Source organism: Dipodomys ordii, unplaced genomic scaffold (genome assembly GCF_000151885.1).
Source record: "Dipodomys ordii isolate 6190 unplaced genomic scaffold, Dord_2.0 Scaffold10, whole genome shotgun sequence".
NCBI classification, from domain to species: domain Eukaryota; kingdom Metazoa; phylum Chordata; class Mammalia; order Rodentia; family Heteromyidae; genus Dipodomys; species Dipodomys ordii.
Window position 1 is genome coordinate 25,245,503 of NW_012267226.1, and position 16,649 is coordinate 25,262,151.

Genomic DNA, 16,649 nt, shown 5'->3' on the forward strand with positions numbered 1-16,649 from the left:
GTCACCACGTCTGTCCCTCCACCACTGCCCACCAAGCGACCTCTGTCACCACGTCTGTCCCTCCACCACTGCTCACCAAGCGACCTCTGTCACCATGTCTGCCCTTCCAAGTGGCTTCTGTCACACAGGTCTCAGATGGACCAATTGGAGAGCTGAAAACAAGGGATGCTAATCGCAGGGACTCTTCAGTTTGCCGGTAATCAACAGATTAGACACAGGGTAAAAATGAGCAATATGGTGCCGCGAAGGCACGCATCCTTAGCTGGATGGGGAATCTGCTGGGACGGAGGTAGCCATGCCTGGAGGCGGTCCTGGGCAACGTGTGTGTGTGTGTGTGTGTGAGAGAGAGAGAGAGACAGAGACAGAGAGAGACAGAGACAGAGAGCAGGCCATATCACCAGCCGCCTCAGTTCTACCCCACCATTCATGGTCCACGGACGCATGCGCAGAGTCTCTGTTGGTTCCAGCGTGTGCTGGTACACCAGGGGCGCGCGGAGTGGAGGGGGCCGCTGACCATTCAGAACTTGATGCATGAGCATTTCTCGCCCACTACGGGGCTTCCTGGGCAGGAGACAGGGTTGACTCAGGACACGCACAGCTCAGACTATTTCAGAGGGAGACCTTGCTCCTGAGCGACTCCTGCCCACAAGGACATGGAGCCAAGAACTCGACTGAGAAGTACATTGCATAGTCAGACAGACAGACAGACAGACAAACTGTCCTAAAGGAAGACAAAGTGCCATCTGCAGCGGACGGCTCACTGACAGCTGTCTGTCCCACTGAGAAGTTGTTTTGTTGTTGTTGTTTTTTTAATAAAAATTTTGGCAAGCGTCTGGATAGGGTTGTGCGGGAAACAGTGGAAGTTACTTTCCTGTCTGCGTAAAATGATGTCCTTGTTCTGCAACCAGGGGCTTCTCGTTTCCTATTAAGTTCTGGAAAGCAGAAGCGGAAGATCCGAGAGGAAGCGGCTCCTGTTTACCTGTCCACATCCACACCTCACATGCACACCAGAGACTGCAGAGAGCAGCCACCCGTCCCCAGAGACATTTGGGCTTCTCCATGTGGCCTCCTTTGAATAAAACGTATTGCTATTCCACGCAGCGGCCCAGTGTGTCCTGCAGAAGAGCGGAGTGGAGACGCAGCTCTCGGAGGAGGGCTCTCCCCACATATGCATCACTGAGACCGTCAGCTGCAGAAGAGCGCTGCAAACAAATAGGACGGCCACGTCTGGACAGCCGCGTCTGGACGGCCGCTGGAGCTCGGAGGGGCCGGGAAGACCGGCGTCCACACGGCCGTCTGTTCCCAGACCCTCCTGGCATGCCAGGGCTGAGTTGCTACCATCACAAGTCAATTAAGACACATTTGCTTTAAGCAGAGCACATGCAGATAGAAGACAGAGTAACACTGTGTTGCCAGCATTTCGCCTCCATGGCTCACCTTGGAACCAAGATGAATTTGTGAAAGAAAACTGTAACTACGCTGCCTTGTCGTATCAGTGAGGCCAAGGTCAAAACCCGGTGCGGACGGGGCAAAGGACCAGCACCATTCACGCGGAGGCCCGGCCCCCGCATCACCAAGAGCAGCAGGTGCTGGTCCCCAGGGACACGGACCATAGCAAACCACTGAAGTTACATAAGGCTTGGCTTTTTGTTTTTTTAATACAATTCAAATAAACAAGCCCAGATGCAGGGTTTCCAAATTTTATCAAGCAATCTCAAAATCCTCACAACATAGGAGCACTTTATCCATTCAAATTCACATAAAAATGTGATTGTGCTGGAAAGATTCATTATAAAAGTCGGACGCCGCCATCGGTGTGTTAATTAGCGGCCGTCAGGGTGCTGACGCGGAAGTAATCACTGCAGCGGTTCCGTTCCGGTTCCGTTCCACCGCTCTCAGCCGCACACCCTTCCTGCGGCCGGTGTCTGCTCCTGGTGAAGGCCAAGGACAGCAGCTTCTCCTCGACAAGTAAACAATACCCCACCCCACCTCCTTGATGACTTCCCTTCGTCCTGGAAGACCTGGAAAGATGAGTAAATGTGGCTTTTGGGGAAAGTCCCAGAAAGATTATAAGCAGATTGGTGTGTTCTTTATGAAGTTGCCATCTTCTGTAATGGGACCAGACTCAACGGACGGACCTCAGGACCCACCCTTACTGTTTCTACGGTGAAACGTTTAAAAATCCAGAAACCATTGGGGGATGGGGGGTGGAGGGGGATGGGAAGGGATAGGAAGGGGAAACAAAGGAGGAGGCAACAATGCTTGATAAGAAATGTACTCATTACCTTGCCATGTAATTGTAACCCCTCTGTACAGTATTTTCACAATAAAAAAAAAGTGAGCAAAAAAAAAATCTGGAAACTCCTTTTCTTTGCATTGGACTTTCTTCTGCAAAAGGCCTGAAGTCTCCACCCCAAAGTCTCCACCCCCGGCCTCTTTTTTTTGGGGGGGGCGTGTTTACTTTTCTCTACCAGGCTCTCTCCACCCATGTCCTGTGAGACTTTTAAAATCAAACAAGGTCTGCTTCCTTCTTCCTGAGTGTTTATCTCTTGGTAGTTTCTTTGTGAGTCCAGACACTGACTCTAGGAGCAGAGCAATGCTTTCTCCTTTTCAGTAAGAAACCATGAATGTCAGAAGAGTCAGGTTGTTTTCCCCGATTCAGAGAGATGCCAAACAAAAATCTCATCCGGTGTTTTTTTAAAAAAATAATAATTCTCCAATGGATTCTAATCTTCATAAGAAAATGCAAAGAACAAACTAACTTAAAATTTAAGTCCTGTAACTAATGGGTTGATTTCCTTGATCATCGTGTAATTGTCATCTTTCAAAATCAAACAGTGGCTGACATCAGAAGTTAGGATTCACACGCCAACCCAAGTGGTCGGTCCGGGGAAGCCGCCAGGGTCCCAGCACCGCGTGGGGACCGTGTCTCCCTTGGGTCTGCTACTGCTGGAGGTTGTGGTCACTGTGGCCAGAGACCGGCCACGAATGAGACGGGTGTGCAACGTTTATTAATAAGCCACACACACCAGGGATGCTTAGCCGGGTGATGCCCGCCCCCGACACTGCCGTGGTACCCCCTGGCCCACCCGACCCGGGATCCGGGCACACGCTGTCACCGAGCCTCCTGCCTGGGGCTGGAGTGGACAGGATCATGCAGGCTCCCCTCAGCAGGCCGCAGCGTCCCCCACAGCCCCGGCTTTCTGAGCAGCTGTGGCTGCCCTGCGGGCACGGCCGCTCCTGGCCATTCCTGGACTCTACGTGCCTGGGAGGAGCTGGCCTTCTTCAAAGGCAGAGTCGCTGGGCGTCCCCACCGCCCACAGCACTGTCGGATTTCATCTGTGCTTCTCAACAGCACGAGGCTGGCAAATCTAAATTATTAACAAGAGAAAGATCACTGCTCACCCAGGTGATCACATCCAATCCTCACCACACTCTCCTAGGAGTCAGGCATGAAGCAGCCACAGCAGATTTGGCGCTTCCTGAACGGAAATTTGTTATTGAGTGCACTTGTAAAACCAGGTGCCTTTGACTCATTATTACATGGGAGTTACAGAATGGCACATGCAACATTTAGGGACAGTAGTATTATGAACGTTGGCAGAAATTGGACAACATACTAAAAGAAAGACTGATTATCCTGCAGAAGAAAGTCTGCATATGAAAAATGTAAGAGTTGGATCTATAATTAATGGAACAGGGCTGAGTTAGGAAAAAGGATAGTCAATCAGCTGTGCGAGAGATTTCTGTGTGCATAAAGACAGACAGATGGACAGACAGCAGATGACAGTGGCCATCCATCGAAGAGAGTGAGGACGCACAACTATGCGAATATTCATGTGCATAATTTCTCACTATCACAGAAATAGAGGCACCCAAAGGAAGGTGTCTCACTTTCTGTGAGCAGCGCTCGAATGCAGAAGAGCCACACAGTGAAGAGGCAATTATCTCCTGCCCTGGACTGTGGCTGCCCACGAGCAGCCGGACACTCCAGGACGCACAGAATGTGTGAGCGGTGTCTGCACATCTCCTGTCCAGGTGTTCGGATACGGGGAAACAGAACGAGGTTTCTATTTTTGCAGGACGCCTGAGAATTCCAACGGCCAGCTCTCACGTCCCCCGGGGAGTGGTGCGGGGCTGGGCTGGCCGCCCTGACAGCCCTTCCAGGCCCGTGCTCCGGCTTCCTGGAGCTAATTTCCTTGGCAATCTGGCAGGGAGGGTTCTCCCTGAGGGAATTCTGTGCCCTCCACAGACCGGGCGGCAGCAGCTGCAGGCTTATTATCAGAGGTGACTTTCAAAAGTGAAGTTTTCAAACAGTTTCAGCAAGCAGTGTTTAAATTACCGCAGCTGCCGGCACCCGAGGTTTACGCGCTAGCCACGTATGTATGTTTTATGACGCTATTTCATCTGAAATTCACTTTTCAAAGAAGGCGGTCGCCATGGCACTGGCATCAGCAGGTGTCGTGCTGGCTTTGCCACGCGGAGAACCTGCAGACACGTGCGTGTGCGCGTGCGTGCGTGTGTGCACACACCACCCACAGGCATCCTCTCACCAAGCAAGCCCGGATGCGGCTGCGCGGCTCAGGGAGGCAAGGGTTCCCTGGTTATTTTGGCCGCTTTTCCTCATCGCCAGCAAACGCTGAGGACGGTGTGGTGTGCACTCAGCGACGGCTGTGGCTCGGGCCGGCTCGGGTATCGGCTGAACGGAAGGCCTTGCTGAAGCTGTCCTCGGCGGTTCTGGGTGCTCCTGGGGTGTGGACTAGGCCCTTGCTTGCTCACAGGAGCTCTGCCACCTGAGCCATGCCTTCAGACCTCGGTGCTTTTGTGTCACATTGCATCTGTGCCCTGGGGCCTCCTCCTCCTCCCACGGCGGGATTACAGAGTGCACCACTGGGCTCCGGTGAAGTTTGAAAGGTGTTGGTCACACTTTCCCTCAACCATAGGTCATTTGTAAGGAAAATAATGACTGTGCCTCCTTCAGTGCATGGTTTTCCAAAAGAATTCACCAAAACAACACATGCACGGCTCTTATCACAGCCTAATGCCATCTTCACAAGAAAAAAATCCCAAAGCAGCACTGAAAACGACTGTAAAAACTTAAATCCCCCCCACAGCCAACCATCTATCAAAGGAAGTTGCAGTTGTCAATTTCCCTCGGGAAAAGCCATCCCTGCCAGCTGCAAAGGAAATCAGAGTCAGAAAAATGCAATCAACCCTCTGGGTAGATAGTTGTTTTGATGACATGAGCAGATGATATTTTTCTTCTAGGAGATTAATAGATACCATTTAAAATAGCATTGTAAAGTTGACTTAAAATGTCAAAGTAATTCAACAAATATTTACTTACATCTGAAAAATGTACAGATTTATGCTTTATTTATATTTTGAAAGTGTGAGTTTACGTTGGGTTTTCCCCCCCTTAAACGCTGTGTATTTAAATCGATTTCTGAGGACACATTAAAAAATGATCATTTTGTAAAATATCAACAATTTGAGTCATAGTGAATAATTTGAATAATAACTTTCTTTTTATTCTCATAGGTTAATCATTTAATATTTATTGACCACACTGTAGTACATTTTATGATTCTAGGTAATATTGATAGAATACTTAAACAATTATTTATATGATCCCAGACTTTTAGAAGCATGCAGTATAGCGTGAGAATGCTAACTTTAATGGAAGAAAGAGAACATCTATGTATATCATTCAATTTAACTTTTACTTGACAAACTTTCCATGCCCTTCCTCCACTTTCAAATCTACTCAGTTAAACCCCAACAGAAGTTTTCTTACTTTCATATTTTATACAAAAGGAGAAAACCATTTTTAATATTAACTCTCCTGTACTAACTGCCCAGGGCAGTCTTCAGTGTAGACAAAGAAAAGGGGGTTTGAACTTCCTATGTATGATGAGCCCTAGAGGAGTAAATTTAGTCTTAGCTCTGCATTGCAGCTCTGAGTTTTTTTCTTGCCTCTAAGAGCCAAAACAGGAAATACACTGCTAATAGAAGATCTCATCTGGAGAGTCTTCCGCTAAGGTTAGGACTTGGTGTTCCTGCCCGTAATCCCAGCCCTCGGAAGGCAGAGGTGGAGAATCGTGAGTTTGAGACTAGTTTGGGTTTGTCAGATACTCTCTCAAAAAAACCCAAAACAACAACACTCAAAAATTCATATGGTTTGGTGGGGGGGGGAGGGTTGGGAGGACAGGGGGAGGATGGATGGGATGGGAAGGGGAAACAAAGGAGGAGGCAACAATGCTTGATAAGAAATGTACTCGTTACCTTGCCCATGTAATTGTAACTCCTCTGTACAGCATTTTCACAATAAAAAAAATTCATACGGAAGCCTAACTGGCCAAAGCAATCCTGCACATGCTAGAGCAATGCTGGACGTATCACAATACCTCACCTCAGAATTATACTACAGAGCCACAGCATGGTACTGGCACCAAACAGACATATATACCAATGGCATAGAATCCAAGCTCCAGACGGAGCCCTACCCAGCCTCTGCCATCTGACTTTCGGTGATGGTGGGAACGCAGCCTCTTCCACCAAGGTGCCAAGTCCCCTGATACCACGGGGGGGGGGGAGGGCCTAGAGCCAGATCCCCGTTCTCAGGCTGAACAAATACTAATATGAAATGGGTCGGTCACAGGTAAGACCGGAAAGTTGGGACAACTAGAGGAAAATATTTTGCAACATAAGCACAGGCAATAACTCTAAAAGAGGCCATTTCGAATAGAATCCAATGGCTCAGAACATAAGTGCAAGAATCAACAAATGGGATTGAATCAAATTGGAAAGCTTCTGTACATCAAAGGAAAAGGAAAATCTACCATCAAGAGACACGCGCTGAATGGAAGAGAACCCGTGCAAGGATTCACACCCAGAGTATATAAAGAACTCAAGATTAAGCACTGACAGAGACCAAACAGTTCACTTGTTCACTGGGCAGAGGGTTGAAAGGTCTCCGACGATGTACAAACGGCCACGGAGAAGAAGTGTCCAGCACCGTTGCTGTCTCAGAAGGCTCAGCTCCCGAGTGCGGTGGGCTGGTGTGCGTGCCGACACCGCAGGGCCTGCTTTACCGCGGCCTCCTTCACCGGCCGTCCTCGTGGGTCCTGATTCCCAGCCTGCAGTTCAACGCCCAGGATCTTTCCTGGGTATGTGACGTATTCATTGGGTTCCCTTATTCTCTAAACAATCCCTCGCTGTTTACTGAAGCCTGTAATGTTTCTCTTCCAACCTCAAAATTGTCTGTGAAGCCAGGAGACTTAGCTTTTCATGTTCCAAAAATTTCCTGGCACATTATTGTGAGGACAAAACATAGGGGCAAATACATATCAATGCCGGAGGGGAGACAGTGTGAGCCTGTGAGAGAGATCTCCCCGTGAGAGTATGGCGGCCGCTATAACACAAAAGCCCGCGCTGCCTCGGACCAGCAGCCCGGGAGGCTTAGCGGAGACGCGGGCTTTGAGCTGTAGCCAGGTTAATCTGCGGTGCCCAGCCTTAGCTCTAGGTCTAAGGCAGCTGCCAGCCCGTGTGTCTCTCCCTACAAACCGTACAGTCCCCGTGGGGCACCTGTCCCCTCTGACTGAGAGAGGAAGGAAAGTCTGTCAGCGAAATCAATACCTTACCTGCGGGTGTGTGTGTGTGGGGGGGGGGAACAAATAGAAAATTATAAATAACAGCAGCAATTTTCTATGATTGGTGAAATGTTATGGCAAAGCAAGCATGATTCTCTCCAGGCTGAGAATTCAAGCCTCAGCCCAGACAACTCATTCTGAGATTTTCCAGGTTTGTGGAAGGAAGGAAAAGGAACTACACTATGTTTTCACAACATTTCTCTCCATTACCTTGAGTTTCATAGTGGGCACTATTTAATCACAATCGCTAGTACTTTGCACTTCTCTCTATAGCTCCTCTTTCATAGGGTGTGGTGAGCTAATGTGTGTAAGGTTCTTAGCTCATTGCAGGGCATGTGCAAGTTTTTAAAATAAAGGTCCAGCGTTATATAAGGAGTGCAAGCACTGGTTCCTAGGTCCTTCTCCGGATGCAGCTACAGATGGTGATGCAGCCCTCTAAGCAGCGGCATGCTAGCAAACAGCCTTCTAAAGTGGGGGCCATGATTTATAGTGCTTGACAATTTCTGTTGTATACAACTTCAGGCTTTCCTCACGTTCTCATGGGGTGGTTGGTTTGGGGGTCGTTCTGGGCAGATCTCTTGAACAAACAGACTCGACACAACACTGCGTGTCTTCACCTGTGAGATCTCAGCTCTACGTTATTACAGCAGACGATAAATGAGCAGCCGCGTAGCGCGCCCCCGCGGTGCCCCTGAGCAGACCAGCTCTTCCTGTCATGCATGGTACATTTCCCCCGCTCTGCTGTTGGTTCTTATTCTAGACTATTGCCAGCATTGCCTTGAGCTAGACTGGTGGGTTTGATGTGTCGGCCTGGCCTGGCCTTACATCCCCTCCTCCCCACAAGCCGGACATTCTATGCATCCTTGTAATCAATCCTCCCCAGACCAAGACAAATCCACATCCTCCCAACACGGCGCACGGGAAATGGCTGCTAAGGGTCATGACTCACCGCCAGCCGCCTCGCTTCCAGCCCGGGCATCCGCTCCAAGTCTACACGCACCACTAGCATCTACCCATCAAGCAGGCCCGTGAGCACTTTACCCGGAGTAATGCATCAAGGCCTCCCGTCAGGGTTAAATAGGTTCCACTTTCAATCTATTTTCCAGGTAAGAAATGAAGAAACAGCAAGGTTAAATAAATTTCTCTAGGTTATATGTTTCATGGTTGTAAAAAGCAGTAAGATGGACTTTCTTTACTTTCAAGTCATATATATATATATGTGTGTGTGTGTGTGTGTATGGACACATAGATGTCATATAATTACCATACATCCTGTATGAATGACATGTATGTACATATGTTTGTGTGTATATGTGTGATACACACAGATTGACAGAGACTCATTTTGTAGCCCAAGCTGGCCTCCAACCCCTGTCCTCCTGCCTCAGCCTCCCAAGGTCTGGGAGTATAGATGTGAGGCACACCACTGGCATTTTTAAAGCCCTTTCACAAACCCACCCTGGCGCTCTCCTGAAGTCTAGCTTCATGATCATTTTGGGGCATGCCTATTCAGATTATTATCAGACTTTGTTTTCTCACTTGAACTTTGAGCACATTTCTTAGACTGTCTGATGGCTCAGACTGAATGCGAAGCATCACATCAGAGTCTCAAGAAGAAGGGCCTGGCTGCTGCGGCTTTCCACCCCCCGTGGAAGTGATATTCGCCATCGGCGTATTTTCTAAGCTTTCCTTGACAGCTGTCTTATTCCGCTGGTCTCCCTCTTGGAGCGCCTCAGGTGCGGTTTCGGTGTCTTCTGACCTGTTTGCGTTCTGAAAGTCACCTGCCCAGTCTTGTTTTATTGTGCCTAGCTCTCCCTGTGTGTGCAAGATGGTGTGTTTTCCTCTTAGTAGCTCATAATCTCTTCTTTATTACTGGTCTTGAGCAATTTGATTATGGGGTACCTCAATGTAACCTCAGATTTCTTTGGTTGTGACTTGTTGAGCTTTTTAGACTTACAAGTTCGTACCTTTCACTAACATTGAAATAATGTTAACCAAGTTTCATTAATGAGGAAAGTAGTGGCATTTTATACTTTACCTCAGAAATATGTGAGGAAAGAGCAGGGAAGGAAAGGGAGGGGAGGGGAGAGGAGGAGGGGAGAGGGGAAAGGCGTCCTGTGCGAGATGGATTTGCTCGCATGGTAGAAAATGCTTTCCTTATGAGGCTTATGGATCGCTGTAATTTATAACTTCCTGGTGTAATGTTACCATGTACTTAAACGCGTCGAACTATAAAATCATCTAAGCTGCAAAAAAACAGGAGAAAAGTGCTGCTTGAACCACGTAAGTGACTTGTAACAGGGTACTTAATGGGGAGTGGAAATGTCAGGACCATAAATTAGTTCTCACTTCAGTGGGGTCTCAATAAATGCCAGGAGGTAACTTCTGAACGTGGGGCTACTGTTAACATCTCCTCAACGGTGCTCAAACCTGAGCATGGTTCATTGAGTAGGAAGCACAGGAATATTAGTGGCAAGTGAAATAACGTTGTATTATTCACAATCATCAGAAATGTGCATAAATGCATCTGTCAACCATGCATCCATAAGCTTCATCATTTTAAGTAGTGATTCCTGGAATCTGTTTGTATAACAGGAAATTCACTTATCCTGATGCGTTGCTTGTCTCTACAAGCGGGTTTTATGTATAATGACGTCTTTCACGCAATCCATACACTTACATTATTTCATCAATGACTTGGCTAGCATTTTGGCACAGTTTTACAAGCAAAAGCTTTTCTGGTAGAACAACATTTTCAAAATATGACTTATAACCACTTTCACGTGGAAGACAAAGATTTTTTTAGATGCGTTAGAAGAGTGACTGAAATGTCTATTGACTCCACTCAGCAAAATGTAGCCACCTTCTGTTAAATACTTGTTACGGGTGTCTGACAAATCTGTCACTATATGAGAGTTATTAGTCTCTGGTTAAAAATATATGAAGGCAGATTCACGGAGAGCTATGTCTCCAGTCAACTCAGCCGTGTTCTCAACCGTCCTTGTATTGACGTGTATTTAGAAATTATATCAATAGCACACTCAGTTATCATAAGATGTTCAAACTTCAGGCCCAATTATTATAACTGTGTCATAAGAGTATACTGGAAATGACACATGCAAATGAAGTTATTTATTTTAGCTGTGGATAGTTTCACAGAGAGGAGCAGGTTAAAATTCTAAAATACTATATACTTTCCTTCTATTGGATCTTTTACTTGTGTGAGAAGCGTCTATGCTTGTCAGGACAATTTAAGCAAAGACATTAATATCACACACGAGGAGGTAGTGGGGAAATAACACAAGTTACAGGGTTTTTTTTTCCGATGATGAAAACGTTAATTTTGATAGAGAAGAATAAATGCTTCGTGCAATGGTAAGTTCTACTGCAGCTCTGGCCCTGCAGCCTGGCCGCCGGACACACAGGGCACTGGGCCGAGCAAACGCTGAGCTGGGAAAACACACAAGCTCGCCCTGCGGGCTTCCTCGGTGCCCAACAGCCCGAGAAACGCTGCACTGAGGATGGCTTTAGTCATGTGACCGGAGGTCTGGCCAAAGGAGTTGGGGCTGGAAGGCTCTTCCTGACTCAGTGCTTCTCAGCGCTGGCGGACAGGCTCCGGCCCGAGCGCATCCCCGGTTCCACCCCGGCACCAGATAACGTTTTGTGTGTTCTTTAGTTCGCGGATGGCTTCCTGCCGATGACTTCTGCTTGACCCCTAGAGTAAAAAGTTCCTTGGCTTAATTTTAACGTCAGCGTGAGGCAGCACTGAAGAGCACTCTTTTCACTCACTTTTGTTTTGATGATACACTCGTTGTGAAAGTCTGGACAGATCTAAACTCACTGCGATGGAAATCTAGCCGAGGATGATCAGCGTGAACGGAGGACGAGGCCAAGTGCTCCTCATGAGAGTGTGCAGTGAGATTTCCCATCCTGTTTGGAAGTGATCGTAAAGAGAATGAGCCTCGTGCATTCTCATTCTCAGTGCAGGGATGACCGCTCCTTCCCACAGAAAATCCACCGCGGGGCATCTGGTGTGGGGCAGTCGTAGCGCCGGACGCTGGCCAGGTGTCCGCAGCGGGCAGTGCGCTACCGCTGGACACAGGCAGGCGAAGCACCGCAGACGGACTTCCAGCTGCCTTGGTGTCCAAATGCAGCAGCAGAGAAACGTGCGTCGTTTCATGGGGAGGGAAAAAGGGGTGTGTTGGTGATTGATGTTGATAGTGTAGACCTATTCCTGCCTAGCCATAGACTTTTCTTTGCAATGATTTAAGTAACTAAGCCCCATAATTTAGAAATTGTCAGCTAAATGACACAAATGTCCAACAAGCAGAAGAAAGCTTGTTGATAGCATTGGTGGCTCAAGTGTTTTTTCTATACGTGTGTGTGTGTGTGTGTGTGTGTGAGAGTGTGTGTGTAGATATTAGCATGAATGATAGGCTTAACAGCATCAGCTGCTTAACTCAGGCCTTTATAAGCAAGCTTGCATTTCTTTTTGGTGCTAAGTGGCCACCAATCTGAAGTTAGGCACAGTGACACTCAGACACTGTTGTGTGCACAACTTCACAAGGTCAACCGCTAAGTGGCAGAGAGGGTTGAACCAAAGTAGACCTAATGAGAAAAGCCAGTGCTGCTCACAGCAGGTCTGCCCGTGAACGAGCACTGTGGAAATGGAGATAATCGAGTGCGCACCATGAGTAACGGTTAGCTAACGAGTCCACTTAAGTCACGGTCACATTGCTGGTCGCAACGTGTGAGATGAGGTTAGAATCGCGCCCCCCGCGGCAGCCCACCTTTCTCAGGACCCTTCTCAGCCCAGCCTCGCACACTTAACTACATGGGACAGGGGAGAGGGGAAGGGGGGCAGAGGGCCACGGAGCTAGACTTCATTATGTCGGGTAAAGTCATTTATTCCCTTGCCTACATGTCACGTGTCTATGATACAGTTGGTTTTACTCAAATGAGTGGCTGTTTGATGTAGATATTTCAGTTCTGGTTTTTCTGCCAGTCCCCATTCTTCCTTTAAAAAAATTAAAAAGGAAAAGAAATGACTGCCCAGCCTCGGTCAGGGTGAAGGCGCTCACAGGACTACCCGCCGCGGCACGCCTCGCTCCCAGTCCACAGCAATGGCGGCGAAGGAAACGGAGCTCCCTTCTGCCAGGATGATGTGAGGACGGAGTTCAGCTGCCCTGCAAGGGCGGCCGGAGTGCCTCGCGGAGGGGTCTGCAGTCTGCCAGCCAGCAGCGCGAGTGTCAGCGCCTGTCTCCAGCTACAGTTCTCTCTGAGTCTGCTCCACATCTGCTGAGCTCTCTCAGCTCAGATGGAAAAACCAAAAGGCAGGAATTTCCATTCTCTCCGGCTTTCCTGAGTGAAGAGGCACTCAGGACCCGGCCTGTTTCCGTGCACAGACACGGCTCCACAGTCTTATGCTCCCCAGCCAGCGCTCCGTGTGCTGTCCACTCCCTGATTTTCCATCGCGTCCCATTCTGTCTGGTAGAAGCAAGGGACCCTGGAGCCCACAGGCCCACACAGCCGTCGGGGAGGCTGGTGACTCAGAGACCACAGACCTGAACATCCCAGGAAGCCGCTGCACAGGCTTTGCTGTCATGTCGCTTCTGGACCAGCAGAGACACAAGATGCGGTGTGTGCACACAACGGAACGGCACCTGGCCTGAGAGGAAGGCAGCACAGATCTGGCGCTTGCTGCGGTCTGAGGAATGCGGGCGGCGCTGGGTGTGTGACACGAGCCAGTTCCAAAGAAGGCACTGTGTGAAGACACTTTTTTGAAAAACTCGGTCAAATTCATAGAAATCCAAAGACCATGATCTTTCCATCTACAGCAATATGCCTTGCTTGGACCTGATGTATTTAATTAATCGAAGACTCTACCCTTTTCTAATGTGAGAAAATGTTGGCTTACATTAGAATCCTAAGTCACCGCCATATTAAGAGCCATAGAGAAAAGTTCGCATGAGCAATCAGAGCATTTTCCCTTGGTTATGGTCACATTTTTCTTTACTTTTTGTCTCTGTGATGAGTTTGTGCACCTCTCTATGCACTAATTCATACTTTATATTCCCCAGAGGGGAAAATTTCCATTGAGAACAACAGAATTCACAAGGGTGAATGCAAGAAGTCTCTTGTCAAAGTACTGAAGTGTGTAGAATACCTTTTAAAGCTATCAGATAAAGACTCAAATGAATAGTGGGAAATGTAATAGAGAATCAAGCAATCACACTTTATATAAGCCATCCTGGATTCTTAATTCTTCATGTCAAGGAATCTGATTGACAAATATATGATTTTTTTCAGGACGCTGAAGTCATATACAATGTAATTATCCTCCATTTCTCTGTAATGTTTAACTTGATATGATTTTATGCTCAGAACCAGCAGAAACTACATATATCAGTGTAGCTTTGTCTTCTGTTATTTTTAGTGAGCGATTGCATTGAGCTTGTCAATGCTTATTTTTACTATGAAAATCAATGTAATGACAGTAGTTATGCCCCAAAGTTTTACAGAAACATCTTCCTGCTCTTCCCATAGGGGAGAATAAAACTGAATGAACATAAAAGTTATAAATGTCCTGTGACTCTACCCTCCTCCAAAAATGGGTGGATGACCGATGGTCTGTATAAAACTGGTCTGTGCCTTAAGTGTGATTCCATCTATTTATTTTAGCTTGAAAAGAGTATTTCAGTTCCAAAGATGATTTATAATTTAGCCAGAACGAATGCCCTAAGATAATTTATCTAAATTTATCTTTTGTTGTAAGAACAACAGCCCAAATAGGCAGAGGTAACTAAGGGGCACTTCTGCTGTCTCTGGCTGCCGGGGGGGGGGGACGCAAGGCGGCATACTTCTGTATGACTGGCCAAACCATAGCCGCTGCCCACACCACACACCGGTCACTCTGCCGGTCCTTTCTGGTTGGGCTGGAGAATGTCCGCGCATTGGAACGCAGTTGAGGTAATATCTGAATAGGATCTTGCCGGGCTGCGGAGAACGTAATGAGCTATGTTGATAGCACCTAGATTTTCTAAGAAACCACTATACAAAAAAATTAATGCTGAAAACCAATAACTGCTTTTTCCCCACACTGGGGAATTTTTCTTTTTTTCAGTTTTATCCCAAGTAGCAGTCTATTCACCCAGACGAACAGCTTCCCTGTCAACAGAGCTGTTATCAGGGCCCGCTATAAAATGCTCTATAATGTGCGCCAAGCCTCCTCTCACCACTCCTCCGAGCCTGGAGAGCCCTCAAGCACCTACATGTTCCTCCCCTTCCAAACCCGTCAGCGTGACGCGCTTCCTTCCTGCGTCCTGAGAAACTTCGCTTCCACCTCCTGTGTGCTAACAGGTGTCCAGGTGATTTTTTCTGGGTGAGCTTTATAACTCCCAGCCTGGGGACCCCACAGAAGAGAAGATCCTGAGACACAAAATTCTAGGACTAACTCATGGTTTACACGAAACTTCCTGAACCTTCCCCCTTTTGCAAATGAGACTCTACAGACATTTTATGTTTATGTTTGGTTGTGGGGCTTGAACTCTGGGCCTGGGAGCTGCCCCTCAGCTCTTCAGCTCAAGGCGAGCGCTCTACCACTTGAGCCACAGCGCCACTTCCAGTTTTCTATGGACTTTCCTGCTTGGCTGGCTTTGAACCGTGATCCTCAGATCTCAGCCTCCTGAGTAGCTAGGATGACAGGCGTGAGCTACGGGCGCCTGGCATTTGTTTTCTGTGGGTGATTTCTGTCTGATGCGCTTTTTCTCTTGCTGTATGGGTCACTTCATCACCAAGATACTGTGAGCACGCCCGCTAAGCCCAGAATTCATCTCACCCACCTTGTCTGACGGCCGAGGATTTGTAGTAACTTTCCACTTCACATTTAGGTGGGATTTGCTTGCTAATGATACTTACAGAATATCAGCATTGCTTTCTGCATTTTCTGTTTACCTCACTACAAGAATTTTAAACAATTCATTTCTTAGGATTGCTCCATCTCACAGGAAGTTTCTGGATTATTTTTTTTAACTGAGTATTTCTTTTTAAAAACGGCAGTCGGCCCTGCTGACGGGCAATGGTGGCGGCTCTGCCTTCCACTGAGTTGCTCCCGGGAAGCCCAGGCTCGGAGAGGGTCCTGGGCCTGGTGAAGTCCGGTGGTCTCCGGGCCTGAGCAGGCTCGCAGTGCTTTGCTGGAGCATCCTAGGCCAGTGCCTGTGGTGAGGCCCCTCCCCCGCCTGCGACATGGGCTTCCAGTACGTCCTTCCTGTCACTTCAAAACCTGGGGATGATTTTCTTACGCAAACACTAGCCAGATGTGTCTACTGCTGCCCAACCTGTAACCATGTGATGAATTTCCACTGTGCATTAAGCTAGCACATTATTAGGACAGATCCTGGGAAAAGACAAAGAAACAGATTTAAGAGGCCCCTAATCAAGGGACAGCTACCTTGCCACAAGCAATAACGCTCCAGCTTGAGTATATATATCAGCTGTAAAGAAAAATTAAATGATAACATATGCAGAAAAATAGAACTGAAGCTAATCATGCTGAAGGAGGTAAGCCAAGCAGACAGAACAAAACATCACCTTCTGTAGAGCACAGACCTGAAATGATTGTTGATGATGATGATGATGATGATGATGATCGTTGTTGACACGCAGGTGGAAGGGGACAGTCTAGAAGGGTCAGCGGGAGGAGGGAGGGAGAAGGGGTGAGGAGGGCTGAGGGTCTCTCTCTCTCTCTCTCACACACACACACCCTGAATGAACCCCACCAAACGTTGTAAAACTAGGGAGGATGGGAGGTACGTGACGTGGTGGAGGGGTGTTTGTTCCCAGTGCACTGGCTGGTATACGGGAGAACTGCGCAATGAACCCTCACGTTGCAAATATATACTCACAGAAAACCAGGTTTTAAAAATTCATGGTGAGAATGACACAAACAAGCAAAACCTGGGACTATAGGTCCAACAGCTGCTCAGTGTGCTTCCTGCT